The 4,669-nt window shown below is 35.3% G+C and overlaps 1 long non-coding RNA gene across 1 annotated transcript; it reads left to right on the forward strand.

Moving 5' to 3' along the window:
• The first annotated feature begins 449 nt into the window (after window positions 1-449).
• On the forward strand, window positions 450-3,473 carry LOC130047951 (uncharacterized). Its single transcript, XR_008796769.1, has 3 exons — window positions 450-793; window positions 2,867-2,963; window positions 3,223-3,473. It is a non-coding gene; the product is annotated as an uncharacterized LOC130047951 (long non-coding RNA).
• Window positions 3,474-4,669: the final 1,196 nt, after the last annotated feature.

Consider the following 4,669-nt stretch of genomic DNA (forward strand, 5'->3'; position numbering starts at 1 on the left):
CAAATAATTAAGATATTTTTAACCCAAAATGATGCTATATTTCATACAGGACTTATCGTCTTTTATTAAATAATGAATACTATAAAGGATATGAAAAATAGGGTCACCCGAGTTTTTGGAATGGGTATTGAACTCGAGATAAAAAATGACAAAACATATATTTTTTTTCAGCACTGTAATTTTAAGGTCCTTATTTGAGTACCAAGGGTACAATGGCGGATTTAGGGGTGGAATAGGTTACGGGGGTGGAATCCCGGCAGATTTAGGGGTGAAATAGGTTACGGGGGTGGCATCCCGGCAGATTTAGGGGTGGAATAGGTTACGGGGTGGCATCCCGGCAGATTTAGGGGTGGAATAGGTTACGTGGGTGGCATCCCGGCAGATTTAGGGGTGGAATAGGTTACGGGGGTGGCATCCCGGCAGATTTAGGGGTGAAATACGCAGGACACTTAAGGTAACGAATGAACTCGGTATGATAATGAGATCATAATGAGCTGATACGTCATGACAGTTGCTCCGCCTTGATCAATCCATATTTGGATACACATACACAAACTCTAATTTTAGGATCATATAAAAATATATCGGAATATTGCCTTTATTCTACACTTAAAATAAGTAAAATTTCCCTGATTTGACAACACATCACAAGGCATTATGATGAGAAATACCCCGGTGAAGTTTGTCGTATGGTTGGAATCAGCGTCTAAAATGCGCTTACTAGGCACATGGCAAAGACGACGCGACGTTCAGAAGATGTCAGCTGTACAACTTTGAAATCGGAAAAATCAAGGTAAATTCTTGTAATTGAAATAATGATGTATGAATACCTGAAACCAAAGTTGTCAACAATGAAAGTAGACAACATTTACTGTGTTTTATACATTGACTCAATACTTTAGAGGTAGTATATACATAGTTTGATATTCTATGTTTACATACTGCACACGTAGCCGATGTGTAGCATATTAGGTGCACACACGCAAAACAGGCCTATATGTTAGAGAACTGGGCCGGGATTCATAAAGATGTTTAAGTTATGCTTAAGTATAAGAAATTTCTTAAATCAATAAAAAATACTTAAGTAACGCTAAGAATGAGTATTTATCTTAAGTTTTATTCATAAAACAACTTAATTCTTAGAAAATTCTTAAACAATTCTTAAAAGTAAGTGTAGTCTGTAGCAGACTTAAGTTTTCAGAATTTCTTAAGTTCACAAATAAAATGGCTGCCAACATAGTTCACAGAAGGAATTTTAGAGAGAGAAAAGACTGTTTACAGCAGTACAGTGATCGTGAACTTATCGAACGTTTTCGGCTTGATTCAGGTGGAATCCTTTTTGTGGAATCACTTATTCGTGATCAAATATCTAGTGGCTCTCGGCGTAATATGGCATTATCCTCTCTTCAGAAAGTTCTTCTTACTTTGAGGTTTCTAGCTACGGGCAAAATGCAGCTGTGCAACGGCGATGACATGGGTGTTTCTCAGCCAACTGTCTCACGGGCCATTACCGTAACACTGGCAAGCCTTACCTCCCCTCTTATGATCAGTCGGTTTGTACAATTTCCATCTAGCGCAGCAGAGATTAGAAGAAACCAAGAGTCTTTTCACGCAATCGCGGGCTTCCCAGTTTGGCTTTCGTTTGAGTTTGTGGCTTTCCATGTTTACGTCTGCGAAATTTGACAGATGTGACGTAAAACATGTTAAAAATACGACCTCCATCGCACAAGAGTTCCACCTTTAGTTTGGGAAATACTATGCGTTGCTAGGGTGACTCAACTTAAGTTTTCTAAATTACTAAGAACTGTACTTAGCTAAGAACAGTGCTTAACTTTTTTATGAATTGATACTTAAGTATTTTTCTTAGCTAAGAATTTTTTTAGTACTTAAGTAGGAAATCTAAGAAAAATCTTAGAATCTTTATGAATGATGCTCAAATGGTACCAGTTGTTGTTTGTTTATATAAACATGATTTACATGAGTACAGGCGGGTATCTAGGCAGTAAAATCCACAGGCACCTAAAGTATGGATATTACATGTACTTACCCCCCCCCCTTTCTTTTGATTTTTTTTTTCTTGCTATAATTTCTCTGAAATAAGTAAATTCCCTGTCTATCTCATCCTTCTTTCTATTCAAGTAATCGTTTCGCGCTTTTTGTAAGCTTCTACCGGTATGATTTAATTTATTTATTGATCCACCAAGCATGTTGGCATACAATCATGTTACACAATGATGAGATATGTATAATGATGACAAACTAAATACTAACAGTTCATATGCATATTTGTAAAGACGTTTATATATATTTGGCATGTACATATGACGTCAAACTGTTTATATAATTTAGTATTGCATGTATAACATTAGCAACCAATAATTTATTACAAAATTTGTGCTCATTTTTTTTATTCCCGGGCAAGGCCAATCTCTAAAGCTTACAAAAAGTGTGAAACGATTACAGTACTTTAAAAATCGAAAAAGAAATGAGTTAGACCGGGAATCAACACATTTCAGATTTATCGCTGCAAAAAATATTTTCAAAAATGGGGGGGGGGGGGGGGGGGGGGGCTAGTAGCAGTGCATCAGGTATCTGTGGTAATATCTTGTACAAATGCACGTGTAACTACATTAATTTTGATGCTCTAGATTTACAGTCACATTTAATTTTATCAAGTGACATACTAGAAAAAAAATAAACTTGGGATATTTTCGCTTACATTACAGTTTGAATAAATGGAAGAAAAATAAAAGACCCTGAATGCATACTGATTGCCAACATTTTTTATGTGTATTTGAGACCCTTCTTTAATACATTGAATATTTGCGGCATATGTATTTATAAAATGAGATAATGCTATTTACAGATGTGCATGATACCAACAAGAATGTGAACTTTTCAAAGAGCATGATATTTCCAATTTTCCACATCTCTAGACCAGTGACCACAAATGTACATACAAGGTAATTTTTACAAACTTTAAATAATCCAATCAGGCACTGGATATACATAAATATAGGCATTATTTACATCTAGTCAATATTAATTTCTTTAAAATGATAAATAAGAGAAAATTCATATGAAGCATGTTTTGATATTGCTGTATGGTATGAAATTTGAATGTTTTTATGTTATAATGCACATATAAACTTGAACACTTAGACCTACAGTATTGTGTTTTAAATATTTTTGACTGGCAACTTTCATCTTTTTTCCATTTAGTACCCACAGATGACAGCCGTATTGACTCCAGTAGATAATATTCATCTCCATCAGCTGGTCACTACGCTGTACATAGTGGTCAAACCAGGATATCCACTGATTGCATTCAGTGATGTGAATTGTCATCTACATTTGTGCTTATGAACTTTAGTAAACTGTCAAGTTTTAATATGAAGAAAATGACTGCTGAAAAAGCATCTAATCTTGTGTTCTATGAATGTTTTCAATTAAACACAAAACAAAATGAGAAATAGTTTTATTGAAACTTAATTGAAATTCACTTTGAATTACTTTGCATTGACTGAGTACTTCAAATTTTAATCTTTCTACATTTTCATGGTCAAGTGATAAAAAGCATTTGAGAGTGAAGGGGGGGGGGGGGGGGGGGGGGGGGTGTCATATGAAGTAAAACGATTGACACTCATTTGGTGAACTAGATATTTTACACACTGCAGCCACTTATCTTTATTTTCAATAATGAATTAAGAATATTTCTTAAAACTGGGAAAATATACCCTCTCCCCAAGTAGTGGAGGAGTATGTGTCACTTCTGGTTTTCCAGTAGCTTGTATGATGGCTGTATTCTAGATACATATTTTGTTGAAAGCAATTTTAATTTTCAAGTTGTCACCTTAAACTATTTCTAAAAGAAATCCAACTCGAGTCGTTAAGTATTCTCACAGATTTTTTTTATATACACAGTGATATAATACAAATATTCATTGCAGAACAAGATACATATACCCCCCCTCCCCCACCTCATTGTGTATGTTTCAATGCAAGAGCAGATGCTGCATGGGTCCAGACTCCTACCCAAACCCACTCAATTTGAAAAGTAATAACTCCATGACATTTTAATCGTTTTTAAAACTATCAAATTAAGTTATCCCCTTCCCTAAACTGTGTTTCATTGCAAGAGCAGCATGGGTCCAGATATAGACAACCACCCTTCAACAGTGTTTCATGAAAACATACATGTAGTGTATCATATTTTTGTATATATTCTACATCTATTTAGTAGATACTGCATGTTTGTAACCTTGTTTAGACCCCCCCCCCCCCCCCCCCCCCAATGCAGGGATTGACACCCGAGACTATATTCCTGGATCAGCGCATGATTTTCACCGCGAATCGTCAGTTACAAATTACGCACTGAGTTCGATCTGTTATTAAGCTCAGAAATATAAGAACTTGCTGTACTAATGGCCATCACGTATGATGTGTTCGAGGTAATGCAGATAATTCAACACCGCACCGATCTCTGTGAAATTAAATGCATACTTCTTTGCATCAGATTGAATTTTCAAAAAAATATATAGATACTGGTGTGTTGTATTCATACCAAAGCGAAGAAATATTTTTTGAATATATGTAATACATATATTACACACTTGTTTGTTTAACACATTCACATTGAAGGAATTATTTCGTTTTAGGCCTAGATAGA

The sequence above is a fragment of the Ostrea edulis genome, chromosome 7 (assembly GCF_947568905.1).
Source record: "Ostrea edulis chromosome 7, xbOstEdul1.1, whole genome shotgun sequence".
In the NCBI taxonomy this organism is placed as follows: Eukaryota; Metazoa; Mollusca; class Bivalvia; order Ostreida; family Ostreidae; genus Ostrea; species Ostrea edulis.